The sequence below is a fragment of the Gobius niger genome, assembly GCF_951799975.1.
Source record: "Gobius niger genome assembly, chromosome: 5".
Lineage (NCBI taxonomy): Eukaryota > Metazoa > Chordata > Actinopteri > Gobiiformes > Gobiidae > Gobius > Gobius niger.
In genome coordinates this window covers 35,284,397-35,302,667 of record NC_136856.1, presented here as the reverse complement: position 1 = coordinate 35,302,667, position 18,271 = coordinate 35,284,397, and positions in this window count along the sequence as shown.

Below are 18,271 nucleotides of genomic sequence, written 5' to 3'. Positions count from 1 at the left end.
GGGAGCTCACAGACACCACAGGGCTGCGTCTGGTGAGCCATGACAGCATGCGCCATGTCTGGGAGGTGCAGCAGAAGCATCTAGAGTGCCTCCAGGACCCTCCAGGTGTTAAACTGTACACTAAGGTGGGGACACTCCAAAAGGGCGGCAAAGAGCTGGACATCCTTCGGTGTGGTAGGGGTCCTCCTCCCTGGAGAGTTTTCACCGACACCAGTGCGCATTCATTCCAGGTATGTTTGCATTGAGACATACTGTATTGTAGGTTTTTTTAATGCTCTTTTCTGTTATGACAGACAATGTGCTGTAATTATTAAAAACAACACAATTACTTACCACAGTTAGGTATTCATATGTATTCACTTTACAGTAATGGTTGACTGAATATTTTGTTTCTTAGGGTGGCGGTGCAATGCATCCCATATGCAGATGTACATGCTGGAGGGGCTATCAAGGTGGAACATGGGTCGGGCCAAGGAGGCAGTAGCTGTGGAGGGGGCCTCAACCCTTAGAAGCTTTGATGTTTGCTTGATGTCCCACCTTAACAGCTTGAGCCAGCGCGTCCATGGTTGTGCTCTTGTGGCAGAATTCACCCCACCCGGAAAACCTACTGGTAAGAGAGATCTCAGAGCAACACTGGTAGAGTATTACATCCCCTCTTGCTCTTTTACTTGGGCATCCCCCAAACGCACCCGCCCCCCTCTTAGGTGCTAAGATTGTGCTTTACATGTAGGAGATAAATGAATGGATGTGTTTATACATGTCCTTTCGTCATTTTGTGTTTATACTGGTTACAGATGAGCGCATAGCAGTGGAATATTTATTGGGCCAGACCAACAGAGGGGACCTGCTTCTTCCATCCCCTGCCCCTGAAATCCCCTCACAGGTGCTCGAGGAGGAGGAGGAGGAGGAGGAGGAGGAGGCAGATGCCACCATACACCTGTCTGAGCTGGTGGCTAGTGAACCTAGTGGCCAGTTGTTGGAGGGTGACACTGAACCCACAGAAGTCGTCACAGAGGTCAATAACACTTACTGTAGCACATTAGCATATTCAAAAACACAATACTAACCTGAAATAAATGTGGTTACATTTTAATAAGATAAATAAATCGTAAAATCAGCATTGCTCACATAATTAGAAACGAGTGAACATCAATTTGCTTGTTTTTTCTTTTTCTCACTCATCTCTTTTCAGACCAGCCAATGTGACTCCAGAGGTGTTGTGGGATGGGAGGGTGTTGATTCCCTGGCTGCCTATCTAGTTGGCTTGAACCGCACAATCACCGCTTTGTCAGCCAAGGAGGAAGCAGACATAGTCCACCTGTACACAGCTCTCCATGACATGGACAAGGCACCTTCAAGGTACAAAATAATAATTATTATGTACACCATAATTATACATACATTCCATGGAACGAATGAAGCATATGGAAGTCTCTTTCACTGTTTAGGTACAGCCAGAAGGCTAGAAAGAAGGCACAAGTGTCAGCAGGACCTTGGAGAGCTCCCAGGAAGCCGAGCGGCTCTGCACCTGGACAGCAGGCGGCAGAAAGGTGCTTGACCACAATTTGCAATTTGCACCTGTCATCTTGGTTTCATACAAACCATTGAGTAAGCGACAGCGCATGTCACTGTGAAAAGTGTTAAGTTAAATTATTTTATCACAATCCCTGTTGACATCGTCACTTGGTTCTTCATGGCTTTACATCCTTGTTCATCTTTTTCTCCCACAGACTATACATGACTCACGGCCAAGCAGCCCAGGACCCTGAAGTAAACAGAGTCAGTGAGTGTGTTTGCCTCAGACTTGCCAAAGAGTTTGAGCAAGCACGCAACAGGCCAAAGGACACAAAGGGGAAAACCATGCCCATCCCTCAGTCCATTGTCAGCGTCTACAGCCACATCAGACAGCTGCTGGAGGACAGCAGGGTTGTCCTGGACCAGACAAACTTGGTTCTGGTGCCAGTAAACAACACCACTGTCTCTTCATGGTATGTGTTATTTCATTTACCTTTCCCATACAGTCAAGACAGTATATGAAGATTTAACTTTTAACAAGAAAACTCTCCACCTGCATGCTTGTAAGAAAATGGGCAATAACCTTAAGGAGGATAGGATCACATGTATAAAATTGTCTTGCAGGCTGCTTAGGAGGGATAAGAGGAAGGACAGGGACATGCTGCTGCAAGGCACTGCTCTTCCCAAACAGCTGCACCAGGCCAAGGAGCCTCTCCCTTCAGTGAACACACTTCCGGCTGCTCCTGTTCAACATGCACAGGAAGTGATGACATTTGAAGAGCCTGAAAACCATGAGGGGGAAGCTTTCCCCCGCCAGCGCACTCTGGCAGCAAACAAGCAACCTGTGGTTTATCCGCAATTTCCACCTGCCCTTTTCCCTCCTCAATTTTGGCCAGCTCCTCCACTCCAGCAAACTCCTCACTTGCAGCACCCTCCTCCATTTGCCCATGCTCCTCACTTGCAGCACCCTCCTCCATTTGCCCATGCTCCTCACTTGCAGCACCCTCCTCCATTTGTCCAGGCTCCTCCATTGCAGCACCCTCCTCCATTTGTTCAGGCTCCTCCATTGCAGCACCCTCCTCCATTTGTTCAGGCTCCTCCATTGCAGCACCCTCCTCCATTTGTTTAGGCTCCTCCATTGCAGCACCCTCCTCCATTTGTTCAGGCTCCTCCATTGCAGCACCCTCCTCCATTTGCCCATGCTCCTCACTTGCAGCACCCTCCTCCATTTGTTCAGGCTCCTCCATTGCAGCAACCTCCTCCAGCATGCCTTCCATCACAGCCAAGGCAGCGTGCCTGGGGGCGGAATAAAGCTGCCAAGGAGGATGAGGAGCTGGTGTCAAGGGGGGAGCCACCAAAGAAAAGGTTGGTGAAAGAACAATATCACTACTCTTGCAAGAAGTGTGGTCAGGACAAAAATAAAAGGACTGGCCACACCCAATTGAAGGGGCGGTGGTTCTGTCCAGCCTCAGGACTGACCCTGGATGACTGGAGGAAGAGTTTGCCATAGCTATTACTTGTCCCCCTCTCTGTCGTTGGTCTGTCTGTCTCTCTGTCGTTGGTCTGTCTGTCTCTCTGTCGTTGGTCTGTCTGTCTCTCTGTCGTTGGTCTGTCTGTGTCTCTGTTGTTGGTCTGTCTGTCTCTCTGTCGTTGGTCTGTCTGTCTCTCTGTTGTTGGTGTGTCTGTCTCTCTGTTGTTGGTCTGTCTGTCTCTCTGTTGTTGGTCTGTCTGTGTCTCTGTCGTTGGTCTGTCTGTGTCTCTGTTGTTGGTCTGTCTGTCTCTCGTTCGTTGTAAACGTCGTTGTGTTATTTTTTACACTACTTAATGATTTGTAAATAGTTATTTAATCAGTATTGTTGTTGTTATTGTACAGTTTTACAAGCGTTATTCATTGTGAAATAGTTATTTAATAATTTATTTTCATTTACTCTCCTCATTCTGTCACTGGTTTCTAGTTTTAATTTGTTTTCTTACTGTGTGGTTCAATGTTACAATAAAGTTGGAATTTTTTTTAAACCAAGAATAGCCTCCACATTTTTATTTAATTTCCTGTTTAAAAAACAGGACAGTGAGCGTAAGACATTGAAAAACTAAAGCCAGAATTAATTGCAGAATCACTTTACATTTATTCTCAAAACCCAACACTCTCACACTAATCGTCGCTCCCCGAGATGCTCCAGGTCTAATCTGCCTTACAGCCCAGGAAACAACACCAACCATCCGTATCTTAGTTACTCCATCCCCTGACCCATCCACACTATCAGAGACTCAGAGTGGCACACCACTTCTTCCTCCTCCAGCAGCACCAGGGCTCCCAGTCCCTCTGCACTTTCCAGAGGTAAGCCGGGCCAGGTTTTTGCCAAAGCCGTTCCTCCGGGTCATCAAGCCAGGTGATCGGGACTGGATTGCCCACATCCTCTATGATGCGAGTGGGCAGCTGAGACAGGATGTCAGGCAGAATTGGCACCCCCCCCCAAGCCCAATTAGATCTGTGGCACCGCCAAACCCACATGATTACTTCCGGCAGAGGATGTTCCTGTGGGCACCAATGCGCATGTGGGGCATCCCTCTGAAATGCACTCAGTGCAACCGAAAGATGCACCACTCAGGAATTTACACCAAGGTCAGAGAGGTCATTGATGTGGATTCCAAATATTATTTAATAAGGGGAGATTACCCAAGGTGCAGCCAGTGCAAAATACCCTTCTGTCCTTGGAGCAGTGACATTTTAAAGCAACTTGACCCCTCTCACCGCAACAAATTCCCTGCTGTGTTGACTACACATTTGGCACTGGACAGAAAATGTGTGACACTTTTACGTCCTAGAACAGCAGGGAATAGCTCCAGCTACTTGCAGCAGGTCTTTCAAGAGGCACACAGTGAGGAGTGGGCTAGGAGATCCTGTGACTATTTCACAGATTGTGAAATTCACTAGAGATTCTGCCTGACGCAGTCCCAGGCTGTTTATCCCCCACCACCACCCTTCTCTCCCTTACCCCTGGCTCAGTGGTTCGAGACAGTGCATGCCAACGACATTGTCAGTCACCTTGATGAACTCAAAGGTGTCATCACGTCAACGTTTGGCAGAATTCTAAAGCTTGATTCCACTAAGAAGGTAAATGTAAACCTATATAAGCTTGAGCTCATTTTTCTTTTAGGGTTGGATAAGAACGCATGTGCTAATGATGTGTATACTTTTGTTATAACATAGGTGACCAAAAAGCTGGCCGGGGGGATTGAGGACACGGCAACATGGATGACCAATGTGGGGAACGAGTATGGTCAGGTCCTCAATTCTGTCCTCACAACCGGCGAGGGGGCTGGGCTGGATGACCTGTGCCAAGGAATCGTCCAGCAGTACAGGGATGCTGGTGAGCCACAGCCAGACGCCATCTATGTGGATAGAGACTGTTGCAGTGACAGAGGTGGGTTTGTGCCGCAGTGCTGTAATTTGTGTTGATGTCTTTTGGCCAGATTAACACACTGAAAAATGTACTCTTGTGTATATTGTTTTCTGTCTCTGCAGGCTCCATGATCGCCAAAAGAGAACAGAGCGGGATTCTTTGCTGCAGGGCGTGCAACTTCCACAGCAGATTTCCGTGGCTAAAAAATCCCTCTTGGAGGCTCGTGACCTACCATCACAGCCAGTTCAGCATGGACATGCTCTTTTGGAGTTCCTGGAGCCTGAGAACCGTGAGGGTGAGGCAAAAATCCGCCAGCGACTCAGTTCCAGAGCGCCTGCACCATGTGCAATTCCACACACAGGTGGGGGAGATGCAGCTATTGCCAGGCACGATACTGCTTCTTCTCAAACCAGCTGTATGGAGAGCTGGACTTCATTTCTTCAGACACCCCTGGAACAATCCCAGGAGTTCTCCTCTGCCTATCAGCTGGTCCTCCACCCATCCACCACTCTCAGCATCCACCCAGAGCTGGTCTGCCACCTACCCAACACCATCCACCCACGGCTGGTCTGCCACCCACCCAACACCATCCACCCACGGCTGGCCTGCCACCCACCCAACACCATCCGCCCACGGCTGGCCTGCCACCCACCCACCACGCTCAGCATCCCCACAGGGCTGGCCTGCCACTCAACCACCACCCTCAGCATCCACACAGGGCTGGCCTGCCACCCAACCACCACCCTCAGCATCCACACAGGGCTGGCCTGCCACCCAACCACCACCCTCAGCATCCACACAGGGCTGGCCTGCCACCCAACCACCACCCTCAGCATCCACACAGGGCTGGTCTCACCACGCACTAGATCCCTGTAATCGCCAGCGTGAATGGCGATTACGCAAGGCAGCCCTTGAGAACCAGGAGCGAGTGAAGAAAGGTGAGCCCCCGAAGAAGAGACAGGCAAAAGAGAGCTACCACTATGAGTGTAAGCTGTGTGGGCAGCCTAAATCTAAACAAACTGGACACTCACAGGTACGTGGCAAATGGTACTGCCCTGCATCTGGACAGACCCTTGAGGAGTGGAGAAGCTCTTTGTAAATACAATACATTCTTTTTTATATATATTTTTAATAATAATATTTTTTTTTCTTTTGTTCATATAATATGTTAACATTCAATGTTCAAAGGTATGTTTGCTGTTGCAAATAGAAAAGAAAAAAAATGTGTTGCTCTTGCAACTATTAAAAAAAAAGAGACAAAAACATAACACAAAACATAACAACAAAACAACAACAAAAAAATACAACTCTTGTGGTGTAATAGAAACACATCCATCCTTTGGATGGGAGACTCCAGGTGCAAATCCTGGCAAGAGTGTACAGCTTGTTGGCCCAATCAATATTTATTTAGAAAATATTTTAGGACATTATTTATCTGCATTTTCTCCTTCTTTTCACATTATTATTACTAGATGTACCGGATAGAGGTACAAAATATGACCACCGCTCGTCCTGTATATCCTCTCTGCAATAATAAATCGCACTTACTAGCTACACTAGCGGAGATCATAATTATTATCATAACAAAGCATTATTATTCATACCAATCCTATTTGTATCTTTTTTTAAAGTGATATTACATAAATTCATAGCACTTTGATGCATTCATTGAAACATGTTCCAAGCGGGGATTGAACCGACAACTTTATGATTTTTCCTCTCCTTTTTCCTTCTCTTCCCCCCTTTCCCCCCACTTTTCTCCTTTTCCTTCCCCCCTCCTAGCAGTCCCTTTTGCCCCTTCTTTGGCCGAGTGGTTAAGGCGATGGACTTGAAATCCATTGGGGTCTCCCCTCGCAGGTTCGAATCCTGCCGACAACGCCCTGAAAAGGCACAATTGATGTAGTTTTGGCCACCTGTTGGAGGTCTTTGAGTAATATCTCAGAGTCAAACAAAAACTTTTGTGCATGATGGGGATGTAGCTCAGTGGTAGAGCGCATGCTTTGCATGTATGATGTCCTGGGTTCAATCCCCAGCATCTCCAGCTCTTATTCATCACAGCTGAGTGTGCAATGTCTTGCCGACCATAAAGCGTTTTTGGCATGTCATGGTTCGAGATCAGTTTGACACTCTCGTATTTTCAGAGAGCAGCATGGCGGGTTGTTTTCTTTTGTTCATATAATATGTTAACATTCAATGTTCAAAGGTATGTTTGCTGTTGCAAATAGAAAAAAAAATAATTAGTTGCTCTTGCAACTATTAAAAAAAAAAAAGAGACAAAAACATAACACAAAACATAACAAAACAACAAAAAAATACAACTCTTGTGGTGTAATAGAAACACATCCATCCTTTGGATGGGAGACTCCAGGTGCAAATCCTGGCAAGAGTGTACAACTTGTTGGCCCAATCAATATTTATTTAGAAAATATTTTAGGACATTATTTATCTACATTTTCTCCTTCTTTTCACATTATTATTACTAGATGTACCGGATAGAGGTACAACATATGACCACCGCTCGTCCTGTATATCCTCTCTGCAAAAATAAATCGCACTTACTAGCTACACTAGCGGAGATCATAATTATTATCATAACAAAGCATTATTATTCATACCAATCCTATTTGTATCTTTTTTTAAAGTGATATTACATAAATTCATAGCACTTTGATGCATTCATTGAAACATGTTCCAAGCGGGGATCGAACCGACGACTTTATGATTTTTCCTCTCTTTTTTCCTTCTCTTCCCCCCTTTCCCCCCCCTTTTCTCCTTTTGGTGGTTAAGGCGATGGACTAGAAATCCATTGGGGTCTCCCCGCGCAGGTTCGAATCCTGCCAACAATGGTGTATTTAATTCACCTTCAAGATATAAATCTGCACTCAAACTTGGGGGTCGGAAAAAACCTGTGTGTTTGTGTACCAAAAAAAGCAGCATACCTTCAGGCTCCTTAAAATCCACTGGAATCAGTCTTTTGACCAGAAAGTCCTTGACTGGATTGGCAGTGGTGGGATTTGAACCCACGCCTCCAAAGAGACTGGAGCCTTAGTCCAGCGCCTTAGACCACTCGGCCACACTACCTATCGCAAGTGGTCTAATATGCTTTGCAATCATTAAAACAGCCTTCAGTCTTTTGTTAGGAATGAGTCTTGCCTTTTTACTGCAGAATTGACCAGCATCACAGAGAAAACATGTGATGGAACAAGTTTGTTGATATGGCTCATGTTGTGCGGAATGTATTAAGGGCATTTTGCTTCTCCCATATGGTCTAGCGGTAAGGATTCCTGGTTTTCACCCAGGCGGCCCGGGTTCAACTCCCGGTATGGGAATGTTTTCTTTGATGGAAACAAAAGTTCTTGCAATGGCTTATGGGCCTGAACTTTACTTGCTGCTTGACAATATCCTCTCAAAGCCTACTGAAACTTTCACCAGTCCCACTATCAAAAGGCTTTGTTTTGCGTTTATTTCCTCTCATCATCTTGTTATCCCTGTGTGTATGCGTGTGTGTGTTTGAAGCCTAGAAATTCAGTCATACTAAGGAGACTAGTATAATTTCCCCTTTCACAGTCAGGAGTGCAGGCAGGTACAGGAAGCAGCCAGGTAGCAACACCCTCAACCCAGGCCACAACAGGGAGCAGTAGCGCAGCAGCAGGGAGCAGTAGCGCAGCAGTGGGGAGCAGTAGCGCAGCCACAGGACAAGAGACAGCACAGGACCAGGTTGCTTGTGCCCTCTGTGGGGAGAAGGTAAATACTGACCTTTTCAGCGACCACCTCTCAGACTTCCATGCAGAGGAGAGCTGCGATCAGTGTGGGGAAAAGTTCAGGTTGCAATGGGGCTACTTCTGCACATCGAAAAAGGCCACAATGTGCCTCGGCAGCCTGCTGTGCAGCCACAGCCAGCCCCAGCAGTTGCCCCCCCCCAGCGGCCTGCTGTGCAGCCACAGCTAGCCCCAGCAGTTGGGCCCCCCCAGCGGCCTGCAGTGCCGCCACCTGTCCTGAGGGCTCCAGGGGTGAATTGGGTGAGTTTTCTCCCCAAGCAACTCCTGCGCGTCATCAAGCCAGCGGACCGTGCTTTGTATTCACCAACAGGAAACTTTGAAAACAACTGGTGAGCTCCCGGTACTATTTGGTTGGTGGTGACTACCCGCGCTGCAGCAAGTGCATGGTGCCAGTCTGTCCCTGGAGCACTGAGGTGCTCTGCCAATTAGATCCGGCCCACAGACTGAGGTTCCCTGCAGTTCTCACCACCCAGCTGACTTTAGACAGAGAGTGTGTCACCATGCTAAAGCCAAGAACAGCAGGCAACAGCTCCAGCTACCTGCAGCAGGTGATCACTGAAATACACAGTGAGGAGTGGGCAGGCCGTACTGTATAGTACCTGTCTGACTGCGAGCTGCACAAAAAGAGGGGTGTGCTGATGCAGTCAGAAGACGTGCTGTACCGGCAGCCTCCAGCCCATAGCCCTCTTCCCCTGGCACAGTGGTTTGAGACCGTTCACACCAACGAGATCCTCAGCCACTTGGATGAGATGAAGGGGGTCATCACATCCACGTACGGGAGGATATTAAAGTTGGACTCCACGAAAAAGGTGTGTATGAACCATTCCTGAACTGTGAAGATTCCTATTTTGCTATATTGCTATTTCATCCTCTTGTGTTTACTTACAGCTTTTGCTGTTATTTTATCTAAGTTGTGTCTGCTACTGTTTTATAAAGTCCTACTGCTCCATTGATTTTTAATGTTTGTTTGATTGATTGATTTGTTTGTTCAATTTGCCAGATAACTAAGAAGCTCGCTGGAAGCATTGCTGACACAGCAGCCTGGATCACAAACATCAGTAACGAATGTGGCCAGGTGCTGAACTCCGTGCTGACCACTGGCGAGGTAGCTGGGCTGGACGAGGTTTGCCAGGGCCTTGTCCAGCGCTATAAAAATGCTGGAGAGCCACAGCCTGATGTGATCTACGTAGATCGAGACTGCTGTAGTGAGTCAGGTATGTCACTTTTAAATTATGTACATGGCTAACAACTAAATATAACGATTAACAGTTAAAACTAAAAAGGTTGCACAATTGTATTTATGGCTTTTGTCAAATAGGTCCACCCCCTGTCCTCGTGTGGTTTAAACCCTGGACCACCAAAGTGCGGCTGGACATCTTTCACTTCATGAGGTGCTTTACGCCTGGCCTGACGACGGAGCACCACCCTCTGTATGGCACTTTTTGTTCAAAGTTGTCCAGCTGCATCTTTGAGTGGGATGAAAGGGACATCACTCGCCTCAAGGAGGTGAAGAGGACTGGTCTGAAGAGGAAGAGTGCAGGTCATCCCCCGACTGATGCACAGGTGGAGGCCAGCATCACAGCCAAGGAGCTGGCCAAGCATTGCCGAAGGCGGACCAGAGGGGTGGAGGAGACTCGAGCCATGATAGAGTCATTGCTTCAGGCGATGTGGGACCTGACTGACACCACAGGCCTCCGCCTGATTAATAGTGACTCCATGGCAAGGGTGTGGCAGGTGCAACAAAAGCATCTTCCATGCATCCAAGACCCACCTGGCATTGAGCTCTACACGAGAGTTGATGCCAGTAAGGCGCTGGATGTCTACAGATGTGGTCGTGGCTCCTCATCCGTTGAAAGTTTCCACCGTCACCAGTGCACCTTTATCCCTGGTATGTGAGAACTTTTGGTATTTTGTATATTTTTGTACAATATTTATTTTTTTACATGACTGCTAATGAATTATCATTTTAACTCTGCACATTTTTTAAAGGATGGGGGAGCAATAAAGTCCACACTCAAATGTACATGCTCGAGGGTGATTCCAGGTGGAACATGAATCGCACCCGTGAGAACATGGACATGAGTGTGGCCTCGCATACCAGGTTGTACGATGTCCGGCTCATGACAAATGTCAATGACCTGAGCAAACGGGTGCTGGGCTTCTCCCTCCTGCCAGAATTTATTCCACCTGGCAAGCCCACTGGTGAGATTTTCATCTATGATGCTTTTGTCCATTTATTCATTTGTCTTTCAAAACAAAAAACAACAGATTGAAGTTTCCGACCCCTACGATTAATGCTATTTTTTGTGTGTAATATTTTTTTATTTAAGGTGAACTGATTGCTGTGGAGTATCTCCTGTCGCAGTCGGGCAAAGGGGACCTCCTGAAGCTGCAGCAGCATTCTGAACTGGGCATGGTTCTGCCTGACATTGAGGCTGAACCAGTTCTCTTGCTGACTCCAGTAGGTTTTCCTCCAAAATGTCCCTGTATTTGGCTCCATCCATCTTCCCAACTATTCTTACAATCTACCCAGTCCCCGCTGAGGAAAAGCAGCCCCACAGCCTGATGCTCCCCCCCGTATATTTGACACTGGGGATGGTGCACTCAGGACCATGAGCAGTGTTAGGTTTGCTCCATACATAACGTTTTGCATTTGAGCCAAAAAGTTTTTCTCTCATCTGACCAAAGCTCCTTCTTCCACATGGAGCTGTGTCCTCCATATGACTTCTAGCAAACTTCAAACGGGATTTCTTATGGCCTCCTTTCAGTAATGGCTTTCTTCTTCCACTCGTCCATGAAGGCCAGATTTGTGTAGATACGACTTATAGTTGTCCCATGTACAAATTTCCCCAGCTCAGCAGCAGGACTTCACAGCTCCTCCAGAGTTATCTTGGGGCACTTGGGTGCATTTCTTACCAGTGCTCTCCTTGTTTGGTTTGTTAGTTTAGGTGGACGACCACGCCTTGGTAAGTTGGCAGTGGTGCTATACTCTTTCCATTTCCAAATGATGGTGCTCCTTGACCTTCATGATGTTGTTTAGTGACCAATACACTCCAACCATAGCTCTGAGGGCCTAAAAGAACAGCTGAAATTATACTGAGAGTAGATTACACACAGGTGGCCTCTATTTAATGGTTAGGCCAAGGTGTGAACATTCTGCCATCATTAGGAATGTTTTAAAGGCAATTTAATGCACTCAAAAAATGCTGTATGAATACTTATGCACGCCCCACTTTTCACTTTTCTATTTTTTGAAAAATAACAGAATCATGTATCATTTTCACTTCACAGCTGTCTGTTACTTGTGTGTGAATGTTCAGTAAAAAAATCAAAATAAAATCTTTATGTTTAGGGTTGTAAACATGACAAAATGTGCAAAAGATCAAGGTGTATGAATACTTACGAGAGGCACTGTAGTTGTTGTGAATGTTCTTTGATATCAAGAAGTAAATCACAAAGATGATTTTGTTAGTATGATGTCCTCTGACAACTATAAACTAAAACTATAAGCTAACAGGCTTCACCTTTACAAACATGCTCAGAAAGGCGTGCGATTCTTCTTTTACTTTCACAAATCATCTTAGGGAGTTTTTATTGTAAAACGCTAATCTCAGTTTATATTGAAATAGACATGGGTGGTTTCAATAACAAGGTAAAACCTTCCCTACACTAGATTTGCCTGGCCTGCCAGACACTCCTCCTTTCTGTTCAAAAGAAGAACAATCTGGATTTTCAGTTATGCTGATGATACACAGTTAGAGTACCTCTCGAAAGTATTCATACACCTTGAACTTTTGCACGTTTTGTCATGTTTACAACCCTAAACATAAAGATTTGATTTGGATTTTTTTACTGAACATTCACACACAAGTAACAGACAACTGTGAAGTGAAAGCTAAATGATACATGATTCTGTTATTTTTTTAAAAATAGAAAAGTGAAAAGTATTCCTACAGCATGCATGAATACTTTGTGGAACCCCTTTTACTGCAATAACAGCAGGCAGCAAGTCTTTTGGGGTTTGACTCTACAAGATTTGCACATGTAGAGACTGACATTTTAGCCCATTCATCTTTACAAAACAACTCAAGCTCTGTCAGATTAGAAGGAGAGCGTTTGTGAACAGCAGTTTTCAGACCTTTCCACAGATTTTCAATAGGATTTAGGTCAGGACTTTGACTGGGCCATTCTAACACATTAATATGTTTTTATTGAACCATTCCAGCAAGAGTCAGCAAGAGAACTGAGGCTGGGGCGGAGATTCACCTTCCAGCAGAACAATGACCCTAAACACAAAGATAAATCTACAATGGAATGGTTCAATAAAAACATATTAATGTCTTAGAATGGCCCAGTCAAAGTCCTGACCTAAATCCTATTGAAAATCTGTGGAAAGGTCTGAAAACTGCTGTTCACAAACGTTCTCCTTCTAATGTGACAGAGCTTGAGCTGTTTTGTAAAGAGGAATGGGCTAAAATGTCAGTCTCTACATGTGCAAATCTTGTAGAGTCATACCCCAAAAGACTTGTGCTGTTATTACAGCAAAAGGGGGTTCCACAAAGTATTCATTCACGCTGTATGAATACTTATGCAAGCCCCACTTTTCGGTTTTCTATTTTTTGAAAAATAACAGAATCATGTATCATTTTGCTTTCACTTCACAGTTCTCGGTTACTTGTGTGTGAACGTTCAGTAAAAAGCTAAAAATAAAATCTTTGAGTGTAGGGTTGTAAACATGACAAAATGTGCAAAAGTTCAAGGTGTATGAATACTTTCGAGAGGCACTGCATGTAAAGAATGTTTTTATTCCACACTCCAAAATGATGCAGAGTTTACAAAAAAAATATATATATATACAGTCTGAAAGGAATACATCCAACGTAATTGCCATATGGGTCTGGGTGATGGTCCCTTGGACTGGTCTCCCAGTCATTGTCAAACCTTTGTTGCTGGAGATCCAGAACTCTTGTTGTCATTCATTCCAAGAATCATTTAGTAAAGAGTCTCCTCTTCTGGCTGGAGGTCTCCTGCAATCTCTGGTGCTCTCAGCTCCCCTGCTGCTCCCAGTCAGAGAGGTTCTCTCCCATGCCCGTCTTGTCTGTGATGTAGGCTTCTCGATGTGAGAACCCTCAAATGTGTCACCTTCAAAGCTCTAACAACGAAAAAACGATGCAATATCAATTCATATATACAGAAGTTGGTTATGTACTGACCAAACAAACAACTAATACAGACAGAAAGATGACTGTATGTCTTGCATCTGTAAAGCTAACTTGTAGCATAATATAAATGCTATAGCTACGTAGCAAGACAATGCCATTCTTTCTTTTTTTTTTAAAAGGAACACAAAAAAGATTTACAGTAAAAAGGTACTTACCATGGAGGAGTCCGACATTTTAAAGGGAGAAGGAAGTCATAGCTGCAGCAGTGAGTACTCGTAAACAATTAGTAAACAAGTACACTTGCGCAGCACACACACCGGTGGACTGGCGGAGGCGTTTCCAACCTAAGAAGCTCGTGCGAAGGTGGGGGCTCTTGCGCATGCGCACTATTAAAAAATAAATAGCCATTGGACTCATCATCGGTAGCAAAATCCTCTCTCACACCTTTAATAGAGCCTGGTGATCACATCATATTTATTTATATAGCATATTTAAAGTAACTGTTGTTGACCAAAGTGCTTCACAAAAAGATCTACAGTGCAAAAAGAAAAATATAACAATACACAATATACAGCAGCATGTACAGCAGCACGAACAGCTGAGATTTTGGTCATATGTGCTAGACAGTGTTTAAAGCTATGTCATGTGTTTGAGCAGAGCAAGCAGTTGATCTGCAGTGCCCCAGTATCAATATCGCCATTAAAAAAAATCACTTCAGAGTTTAAAATCTACATAGCATAATCTACAGAATGCCCACATAGCTACTTTCTATGGTCTATTCACCCCACTAGCTACACAATGTGCACATGTCTACTTAATATGGTAATTTATTCATGTGTAGTGACTTTGATTGGATGTCAACTCCACCACACAATGGGCACATGGCTAATTTAACTTGTTTTATAGTTAATGTTTGCAGATGACAAAGACAGGAAAGCCAGATAGCTACTGGAAGGACATCTGCTTGAAATATGCCCAGGGCCAATACCATTTTTCAACTGGCAAACAGCCAGGGGCCAAGAAATGGAAAAAGGCCTTAGAAAAAATAGACGCTTGCCCCCTGCAGAGCCATACGAAGGATTTGTTTGGGAGACGCCTTCAGTGCACCTGTGGGTTCAACAAGGTAGGTGAAATTATTTACTAATTAATAGTTTATTTCCTGGTGGTGATTTTGTGAAGACACTGACGAACTTGGTTCTGGTGCCGGTTAACAACACCACTGTCCACAATTTGGGTCAGCTCCTCCGCTCCAGCAAGCTCCTCAGTTGCAGCACCCTCCTCCATTTCCGCATGCTCCCTCATTTCTGCACTCTCCATTTACCCATGCTCCTCCATTTGCCCATGCTTCTCCGTTTACGCATGCTCCTCCATTTACCTATGCCCATTCATTGCAGCAAGCTCCTCCATGTCCCGATGCTCCTCCATCGCAGCAACCTCCTCCAGCATGCCTTCCATCCCAGCCAAGGCAACGTGCCTGGAGGCTGAATAAAGCTGCCCAGGAGCATGAGGAGCTAGTGTCAAGGGGGAACCACCAAAGAAGAGGTTGGCAAAAGAACAATACCACTACACTTGCAAGCAGTGTGGTCAGGACAAAAGCAAAAAGACTGGACACACCCAAGTGAAGGGGCGGTGGTACTGTCCAGCCTCAGGACTGACCCTGGATGACTGGAGGAAGAGTTTGCAGTAGTTTTACTTGTCCTCCTCTCTGTCGTTCGTCTGTCTGTCTCTCTGTTGTTGGTCTGTCTCTCTGTCGTTTGTCTATTTGTCTCTCTGTTTTTGATCTGTCTCTGTCGTTCATTGTAAACCCAGTGTTATTTTTCACATTACTTAATCACTTAATTCACATTGGTTATTTATAAATAGTTATTTGATCAGTATAGGTTTTACAAGTCCTCATCATCTTATTATTTGTGAAATAGTTATTTAATTTAATTTTAAGTATTTGTTTTACAACTCAATCGTCTTAGATTACTCTACACATTTTGTCTATTCGCACATGGTTTCTAGTTTTACTTTGTTTTCTTACTGTGTGGTACAGTAAAGTTTTAATTTTTTTAAAACCAAGAATAGCCTTTGCATTTTTATTTTTGCTCAATTTGGAATTTGTTTTATTCACTTGTGCTGCATCTCTTATCTACACTCAAAGTTATACACTGTTAATACATTGTTTTGGTTTTACTAGCACCAGATAGGCCTTAAGAATGTCCAAAGCACTGTGTTTTTTCAATTCGGAAGTTGCTGGGTCGAATCCCACAAGAGACATGAAAATTTAATGATGATACACCTTGCAATAAGTGCAGGAGTGAGTGTATAGAGTAGCATAATAGAGTAGAAAAAAATTGATATAGTGTACATGTTCCTCCTTTTTTCCTTCTTTTCTTTTCCTTGCGACTTTCAACTCTTAGGGGAAAATCCTTCGTAGACAGCCAAACCTTCTGGCCCACCCTGTAACAAGGGGCAGGCACGCAATGCTGGTCAGCTGTTTTTTTTTTAAATGGGCAGAGGCTCGAATAAGGGCGGCACGGGCCTTCCTCCAGGTAATGTGGCACCGACGGACCAGAGCGTGAGCAGAAGGGTCACCTCGTCTTCAAGGCCGGCCAAACATAGGAGGCTGATATTCATTAACACACTGAAATAGGGATATGCCAGTAGACGAAACAGGGAGAGAATTGTGTGCGTATTCAATCCACATAAGCTTATTGCTCCACTGATAAGGGCTTTGAGATACCAAACACCTTAATCCAGTTTCCAGGTCCTGGTTGGAGTGCTTGAACATCAGTAAGACGAAGGACTTCACGAGTAAGCCACGAGTAAGCCACTACTGCACACACCGCTGAACATCCAGGGGGAGGACATTGAGGAGGTGGACAGTTTCAAATACCTGGGTGTTCACCTCAACAATAAACTGGACTGGTCCCACAACACCAACTCCCTGTACAAGAAGGGCCAAAGTCGCCTCCACCTTCTGAGGAGACTGAGGTCCTTCGGAGTGAGCAGGCCTCTGCTCAGGACTTTTTATGACTCTGTGGTGGTCTCTGAGTGATCTTCTTGAACGCCGACAGTAACAAGTGAATTTCTCCTTTGTGAGATCAATAAAGGTTTATCTTATCTTATCAACGCCCACTGTCTCCACTTAAGTCCGTCCCGGTCCTCTCCGCCAGTTCTCCAGCTCCACGAGGAGCACGCGCACAACTGTTTCTCCCACTCTGCTGTGGCCCACTCACGTGCTCTTCCAGCTGGAGATCAAAAGTCAAAAATGATCTACAGGTCCCAGGGCTTCCATCATACTTTTCTATGGAAGGGGCCCGCGGTTCAAACCTTGGGTCCGGAGGTGCAGTGGGCTCTGGTGCTGCTTCATGAGCTGCCTCAGGGGTGTTAGGAATGGTGGGTGCCGCACCAGCTCCTACCTGGGCCAAGAGTTGTTGATTCTGAACGGTCAAAGCTTGAAGCTGCTGCAGAACGCTGGCCTGGAAGGAATCATGGCGGGTCTGAAGATCTCGCACTCCCCCTGCTAATTCATTAAGTTATTAAGTTAAGTTATACTGTATTAATCTCTGAAGAGAAATCTCTGTAGAGAAATTAGTTCTCTGCATTCGACCCACACTCAGTGTCACATGGGGTGAACTGTAGGAGCAGTGAGCTGCCAGCATGGGCCGGCACTCGGGGACCCATCTCCATGATGTGGAGCCAGGCTGGTGGTCAGAAACACCTGGCTGGAGGATTAACCTATTGCACATGTTTTTCCCACCTGGACGGGACCTTTCTGTGTGGAGTTTGCATGTTCTCCCCGTGTTTGTGTAGGTTAGAGGTAGGTTGTGATCGAACCCTGGACCTTCACGCTGTGAGGCACGAGCGCTAACCACTGTGCCACCGTGTCAGAGAGCATCTTCTCATGGTCCAGAATTCTCTTTCCTTGGGTCTGAATAGCAGAACGGACAGCTGCAGTCTCTGCTGGGTCAGTCATGGCCAGATTGCTCCTGGGTTTGTGACTTAAAGGGCCTTGTTACAGTACAGAGACACCAGGAGAGATGAAAATATGTCCACGCCTTTATTTGGCTTAAAACAGGAGGACTACAGAGTTCAGAATGCGAAGGAAAACAAATACAATCTGGAGAGAACAAAGGAACAGGTGGGGTGAAACACTTGGCAATCAAACACAGGTGCAAAACATTAGGGCGGGGTGGTGTGTGTGTGTGTGTGCTTACCCGAAATGTCACATGTGGTGCAAGAAATAAAAGAAAACATTTTGGGAGCTCTCTAGATGTGCAGAGTCATCTTCATAAGCACCAGTAGGACATCATTCATAGGCTTCTGCAGGGGACATTTGGACAGGCTCTGCGCTCAGACCACACCCGGAAAGTGGCCAGGAAAGTCACCTTCTCTTCTGGCGCTGTGTCACCCTACCCAGTGA